This window comes from Limulus polyphemus, unplaced genomic scaffold (genome assembly GCF_000517525.1).
Source record: "Limulus polyphemus unplaced genomic scaffold, Limulus_polyphemus-2.1.2 Scaffold670, whole genome shotgun sequence".
Classification (NCBI taxonomy): domain Eukaryota; kingdom Metazoa; phylum Arthropoda; class Merostomata; order Xiphosura; family Limulidae; genus Limulus; species Limulus polyphemus.
This window is the reverse complement of record NW_013666280.1, coordinates 344,663-353,411: the sequence shown is the minus strand read 5'-3', so window position 1 is coordinate 353,411 and position 8,749 is coordinate 344,663.

Here is an 8,749-nt window from a genome sequence, read left to right as displayed (position 1 = left end):
ATAGTGTATGAAACCAGTATATTTATCTGTGTCATAGTAGCTACCATCTTCCATAATTTACTACAAACATTGAAGAGTGTATGAAACCAGTATCTTTATCTGTGTCATAGTAGCTACCATCTTCCATAATTTACTATAAACATTGAAGAGTGTATGAAACCAGTAACTTTATCTGTGTCATAGTGGCTACCATCTTCCATAATTTACTATAAACATTGAATAGTGTATGAAACTAGTAACTTTATCTGTGTCATAGTAGCTATGTTCAAAGAAATATGACCGAACAACATGTTTGTCTGTATGATTGTAATCGCGTGCCTTTGCTCACCAGAGAAGGTGTTTACTTTTCTTTGCTGTCTTATTTTGATGTCACACCTAATTGGTTACAATCAACTCTGTAAAGTTCTCCTATTGGTACACCAAACGAACCGCCTACTCGTCAGGCATCAACGTTCTGTCAAAGTTCAAGAAGGTTGTATTTTTATTAGCCGAAAAATAATACTGAGGTTTTGGTTGACCACGTGCTGTGAGAGTTACACACATATACACACAAACAAATGGATTTCAACACTCCTGTTTACTTGACCAATCTGGTAAGTGGAAATTACTCAAACAAATGTTACGGTTATAAAAACGGTTATATGCTGACATATTTTACACATTTTTATGCTATTTTTTTACATGTGGCCCTGCTTCAAATACATCTAAAGTTTTTAGTAATTCGCTTTATTTTAAAGAAGCTTAGTTTGGGTTATTGAATATCTTCATGATGATTTTAGGCCACAAACAGGTGGTTTGTTAGTATGATTTCTTGTGAAGTTAAGTATATTTTCGAACCCCACTCTTGAAGGTTTAGCACTGAAAGTATACGAGTTTTTTTCGAGTCATTTTCAGGCACATTTCTCTCTTCCAGATGAAACAAAAGCGCAGAGCTTCCGGAAGCGTCGCCCCTAGATTCCACGCCGTAGATGCTCGCGCTCGCGTTGGTGCCTTCGGCGCCATCTCTCCGAAACTTTGACCTCCCACCCCCAAACACTTACTCTGGATCCGCCAGTGTCGCTACGTCCATGTGTCTGTTTAGCCTGAATTATTATAAATACTTGTACAACTACATAAATATATATATATATATATTAAAGATAGGTTCAGTAAAGGAAAACTGGTAATTTATTTAACAGCCTTGTTTCGATCAACTGTCAGGTTAGATGTGATTATTAGATTGTTCTAAGGTGTATTTTATAAGATGTGTGTCTCTGCAATGAAAATTCGTTTAAGTTGAAACATGAAAAATGAAACACATTTCTTTATTAATAACCTACATCACCCAGTTGTTTCAATGAATGTAAGTACATCGATATATGCTGGTCTGTCTGTGAATAAATGGAGACAACGGAAAAGGGATTAATGACGAATACCAATTTTGTTACTTCGCAAACGGGAGGCTCTTCTGGTAAGACGAGAGAGTCTTGTGACGAATTCACACTGCGGGATTCTTAAATGTTCTCTTTCGTTTCGCTGGGTATTTCGTTTGAAAGATCATAAATGAATACGAGATTTGAAGTTCGAGTCTTCTGATGACGGGTTTATGTATTCACTGAACTGTATTCACGCTGATTCTTGAAAGCCTGGGATTTTTGTATTCATACATTTCGACGTTTCACAATTCATTAAAACCGCGGCATGGTATGTGGCTGAACCGATTAAGGCCCATTGTTCGTCTGCACATCCGGGGGCTAGATACGGTGGACACAACTATCGAACCGTCGTTGCGAGCCTTATTAAAATGCAAGCATGGGTGCGGTACCGATCTATCACGGCAGACAGCGGCTCCCAAGCCGATACTTCGCCGGTGCTGCAGACCTGGGCCGGAACTAACATCTCGTGGTAACGACAAAAGACGTCTAACAATTTTTTTACCGAACTTGTGCGTAACGATATAAATATTGTGCAATTTATTTTCATGAGATGAATATTTCTCTGAGTTTCATGAGTCACTCTGGGCCAAAGATATACGTATTTCATCTACTTTGAGTTTGTCACAAAACTATCACTTGAATGTAGCTGTTCAGTATTACTAAAGTGACCACGTACACAAATAAATAAGCACGAAATACAATCAAATATCCACTCTACATTATTTTGAAAAGTGATTTCACAAATATAAGCAGGACGTAAGATATGAAGAAAAACACTTTTAATTAGTGTGCATACTTTGATTTAGTATCATATAATATATATCTGCCATTTCCCGTAGAAATACTTAGTTTATAATTCCCGTGTTTTGTTTTCTGGGCGCTTTTGGACAGCGGTTGCTTACCATATAATTTATTGCTTAAATAACTCGGTTTCTATAGTTACCTTGCCACTTCACCCATGTATTGCATCTTGGGGATCTGCTATCATTACAAGAGACATGTGTAAGCAAGGTACACATTACATATAACAAATATTCACTTTTTGCAATTTGTGTTAATTAGCTTAGCCTTACATCCTTCCCGCTGGGGGATTGGTGTGAACCCAAACTTAAACATTACTATATTTTACACGCTATTCAGTGTTTAGGTTAACCCTAACTTAAACATTACCATGTTTTACACGCTATCCAGTGTTTAGGTTAATCTCAACTTAAACATTACCATGTTTTACACTCTATTCAGTGTTTAGGTTAATCCCAACTTAAACATTACCATGTTTTACACGCTATTCAGTGTTTAGGTTAATCCTAACTTAAACATTACCATGTTTTACATGCTATTCAGTGTTTAGGTTAATCCTAACTTAAACATTACCATGTTTTACATGCTATCCAGTGTTTAGGTTAATCCTAACTTAAACATTACCATGTTTTATATGCTATTCAGTGTTTAGGTTTACTATCACTGATGTTCTTTTTTTTTCAAACTGTAATTAAACATCATTTGAACAATGTTTAAAACTAAAGATAACAAACAGATTAAACCATTTATCTGAGAAGATGAATACATCATATGTTCAGTTTCATAATCCATTGATCACACATTAAAACGTTACAATATTTTAATCTGTTGATTACGCATTACATCTTTACAGTTACATATTTACTACATACTTACAGTCTTTTAATCTGTGGATTACCCATTACATCTTTACAGTTACATACTTACTACATATTTACTATCTTTTAATCTGTTGATTACGCATTACATCCTTACATCTCATTATATTTCGATGATCACTGTTCCTTTGAGTCTGATTTTATGAAAACATCCAAAACATTCTCAGAGTCTCGTAGTGAGTTCATTAAAACTACACTTGTGCAATTAGTAATTATTAATTCTTCCAAAGATAAATTTGCTTCATCTTCAGTATATGGTATTATTACCTACACACCTTTGCTTTCCTGTTTCTTTCCATGTCAGTTTATTTCAATTTTAACAACTGTGGTACACTGTTGTTATTGCGTGTAAACCCGTGTTTACGGAGATTATATTTTGAAATATGTAAGTAGCATTATTTGTAAATTAGATCAGTAAATTTTTACAAAGTTTTATTATATTTTTTTTCAAATACGGAACATTTAAAACTCGGTACAAAAGGAAACATTAGTTACTACACATGAAGATTGTAAGCCACGTTGTCTCTACGCCCACTGCAGCGTGACGAAACATGTCAATAGAAACGTATGCATGGATGTGTCTTTAACATACAATTTTAATGAAGATTCTGGGTGTTGTTTTTAAATTTTAGTCATCCCAAGCTTTTAGTAGCATCACCACTCTGGTTTATTAAATTTTGTTCCTTTTTTTTATTATTAATATTATGGGATATAACGCCTCATACCGGGGAAATATGATTTATTGGTGATTAGTATGTGACATTACATCACAATGTTAATTTTGTGTACATCTTTCTTTAATACCTCTATACGGGTTTCCAGTAAGAACATAATAGTATCTCGACCTCATACATTGTGCATCCCATGCCGCTACCGAAGTGGCCTTTCCTTCAATACCAGAGTTCATCAGGTAGGCTAGGCAGTAATACATAAAGCATCAATAGAAACTCTATTTATAGCAGTCATTGGAAAGATACAATTCATTATAGTGTATAACTCTTTGTGCCGAGGAAGCATGATCTATCGATCAGTATTAAACTGATGACATGTTAGTCTTGTATTATTTTCCTTCTTCTATTTCAAATAGCCACCTAGTGGCAGAGCGGGAAGTCTGAAGGCTTATAACGATAATAAACCGGGTTCCGAAACCCGTGGTGGGCAGAGCACAGATAGCCCATTGTGTAGCTTTGCGTTTGACAACAAACGATCTATTTGAAATATATCTCTTGGTACAGATATTACAGAGCCACTTACGATACCTAAAAAAATAATGACTTAGTGATCTTATGAGAATAACGTAATGTCCTGCTTATGCCTCGTAAGAAAAAATTCCTTAAAACAAAATCACTCTTTTTGTTCTTTCATCATACTAGTGATCTCACTGTAATATGCGTTGTTGTAACAATGGGATTAGATAACAAATAGTGGTGCCCTCTACTGATATTTTGGTTTGTTATTTTCTTTGAAAGTGTGGAAAAAGTAGTTATACTCTGCATCGGTAAATGTAGTTTTCTTTTAATTAACTATGATTATTTTACAGTCTAAGTAATGCTTGGGCATCGTGTTTATACAAATAAACCAATATGAATCGTTAAATACATCCACATGTAACTAAATGGCGTACTTAACGTATACCTATTTTTATTTAAACGCTGTTAAGTAATATATAGTAAAGTTTTCTCAACCACTAGGGTTTATTATAGATTAACATTCATATTATTGGAAGGAAAACTTCTTATAAAATCTGCAGTGTTATTCCTCGAGCAATAATTATGCTTTAAAGTTATATTTTCAAGAAATGTTATCATTCTCAAAATAAATGCAAAAACTCGTTACTTGTTTTTAATTATGAATAGTCGGCCGATCTTGGCCTCATTGGTTATCGTACAGGATTTGAGGTTCAATAGTTCGCGTCCTGTAACCAGCAAAAACAAAAAACGCTCCTCACTTTGGGTCCAGCATGGCCAAGTGGTTTGGGCACTTGACTCGCAATCTGAGGGTCGCGGGTTCGAATCCCCGTCTCATCAAACATGCTTTTCAGCCGTGGGGACGTTATAATGTAACGGTAAATCCCACTATTCGTTGATAAAAGAGTACCTTAAGAGTTGACTGTGGGTAGTGATGACTAGCTGCATTCTCTCTAGTCTTTCACTGCTAAATTAGGGACGGCTAGCGTAGATAGCCCTGGTGTATCTTTACGTGAAATTCAAAACAAACAAATCCTCACTTTGAGGCTTTTGACTCGTTATAAGAATGACTGTCTAATCCCATTATTTAGTCTAAAAAGAGTAGCCCAAGCGTTGGCGGCGGGTGGTGTTGATTAGCAGTCTTCGCTCTAGTGTATCATCCAACAAACGAACCATGAATAGTTTTACTTTACAGGTTTATTTCGTTGAACGAGGGTTCGATTTAGTCGAAAGAAAATTGAACGAAGAAGGGTATTATTTCCGAGAAGAAGTCAAGAAACAGTTATTTCACAACATGTTTTGTTTGAAGTGATCTTTTTAATCTAAAGAAAATTGAACGAAGAAGAATATTTTATCACTTATTGTTTCCAAAAGTTAAATAACAATAATAATAACTTACAACTGACTGGTATGCCGAAGACAAAGAAAAATAAAAGGTAATTTTATTACATAGGGGTGTGAAGTGTGAATACTTAAGAAGTTGGACCGTTGAAGGCTGGGCGTTGTGAGATAGGATGATAAAAGTGGTTCTACAAGTAAAGGCTAGGTAGATGAGAAACATTTGGTGTATCTCAAGGCAAGAAGGTGATAACGTAGAGAAAGAAGTTCAAGGTAGTACATGTGGTAGTATGAGAATGGGTAGTAGCCCGCATCTGGATAAAGAAAGGTCTGGAAGTTTGTACAAGTGGGTTCATTACACATGTAAATATTTTGTTAAGCAGTAGGTAACTCAGCTCCTCGGAGGCACAATTAGAACCGAAGCTTCATTACTAACAATGCTGGATTGACCATGTCATTCATCATTAGCCCCAGGAATAGGAACCATGGGTGGAGATATGAAACCTCGAGTCACCGATGGGGAGAACAAGCCCACAGTTCTACTGTTTCAAGTTCTAGTGATCTCTGCAGAGGCCCAAACGATATGTGAATTAAATGCAGATCTTCTCGAGTTCAGTGAATAGTCGCCCCAACATCCATTTTTAGTGCATGAGTAACGGACAGGTATTTTATTATTGTCGTGTCATGTTGGTATAGCAAGCACAAATAGCGTAATGATACTGCGCAAGCTTGTGTAGGTCATTTTTAATGTCTCAAAAGTGTGCAAAACCATTCCCACTAAGATGCCAGTACACCAAAATTTACAGAAACTTTTTATTTGGTTTGTCACATTTCCAGTAATTGAATATATATTAAACTTTTACCTCATTCAAAAATCTGCACATACTACGAGCAAATAATATTGTTACACAATTTGACAAACAATATGCAAAATACAACAAATTAAAACAGCAAAAACGAAAAAAACAAAGAAAAGAAACAGTTCATTAGTAACAAAAGACATGATATCAGTATAAAACACGCAGTAAAGTCAAACTTTGTAAACGCCATGTAGTCAGTATGATAAAGCCCAATAACTTGAGACATGATATCACTAGTAAGTTAGAAAACAATATATAACTCTCTTAAATATCAAGAAGCAAGCTTTAACAATTTGCTGAGTAAATACTGAATGTTTTGAAGACACACACTTCACCGTATCATTCTCAGCCATGAGTTATGGCTAAATGAGACTTACAAGGTTCTTGCAACGTTTGTTAGCTCATAACAAACTGAATGAGATGATCATCCACACATATGCTACTATTGTTTACAGGAACCACAGAACAAAACTCTACTGACTGTTTTCTGAACTTGTTGATATTTAGAAGAAAAGTTCCACTTTTCTGGATCTCATCCATAGGAAGTATTGTAAACTGACAGTAGGAGTGTCAAAGGCTTTGCATACTCAATTGCCAACAACAACTGGGTAACACATCATATCAGCGCCTCTAAGGTTTAGATGGAATGGATCATATCTCACTATTCCTCAAGTCAAGTGATCAATCTACACTCTTTGGTGGTTACATGATGTAAGCTTACCTGAAGAACATGTCAGTAAATTGAAACCCCGTGTTTCTGTTGAGTCTTTAAAGCACTGACTAGACCAAGAACTTGAGAGATATAAAGTGGCAGGACTCATAAGGGAAGCAAAGAAGAATGTGTTAACCACACTACATCTGTCAGATCAGAAGAATGTGTTAACCACACTACATCTGTCAGATCAGAAGAATGTGTTAACCACACTACATCTGTCAGATCAGAAGAATGTGTTAACCACACTACATCTGTCATATCAGAAGAATGTGTTAACCACACTACATCTGTCATATGAGAAGAATGTGTTAACCACACTACATCTATCATATGAGAAGAATGTGTTAACCACACTACATCCGTCATATGAGAAGAATGTGTTAACCACACTACATCCGTCATATGAGAAGAATGTGTTAACCACACTACATCTGTCAGATCAGAAGAATGTGTTAACCACACTACATCTGTCATATGAGAAGAATGTGTTAACCACACTACATCTGTCATATGAGAAGAATGTGTTAACCACACTACATCTGTCACATCAGAAGAATGTGTTAACCACACTACATCCGTCATATCAGAAGAATGTGTTAACCACACTACATCTGTCATATCAGAAGAATGTGTTAACCACACTACATTCGTCATATGAGAAGAATGTGTTAACCACACTACATCTGTCACATCAGAAGAATGTGTTAACCACACTACATCTGTCACATCAGAAGAATGTGTTAACCACACTACATCTGTCACATCAGAAGAATGTGTTAACCACACTACATCTGCCATATCCAGTGCTGATGAGACTTTTCGAACAATACCTGGGTTCATCAAGCTAGCTGAGACAGTATTGGCTTATGCGCTACTTATTTCATCAGCTTTCATGAATAACAACTGTTATGGTGTGAACTAGATTAATTAAGTAAATTGTAGTTATTATTAATTTGACTTTCGACATTTACAAATAAGATATTTAAGATAAAGATTAATAATAGAGTATTATATATTAATTTTTGTTTCTAACACCGATGTGCCTGTTATTATTATTATTTTGTCTTCCTCCTGGAATGAACCGAGCAAGACAGTGACGACAATATAATTTATGGTGATCTTGACTTACCTGTGTTAAGGACAAAGTTACAGATAATTTTTAGCCATCTATGAAGAATTAGAGGAGACAGCATTAACACATGAGCAGTTAAACTTTTCCGAATAATGGTTGCAATGATCTTGCTGATATCTAGTATATCAGGCTGGGAATAAGTGACTTTATATACCAAATGTTACATTCACTGTTAAAGGGATGTGGCGTGTTTCCAGTGCAGAGCACTAGATAATCATTGGATTAGGATGAGAATTTCTACTTTTTGCATTCTAAGCTATTAAATGGATAATTTGCACTAGCTGCTTAATTACAGAAGTTAGGACAGCCTAAGAAACTGCTGAAATAACTTGATGTAAATGATATTGGCTAAGGCACTTGATGAAATCTACTCATCTATGTAAGCCAATATCTGGTGATGGTAAAATCTACTCATCTATGTAA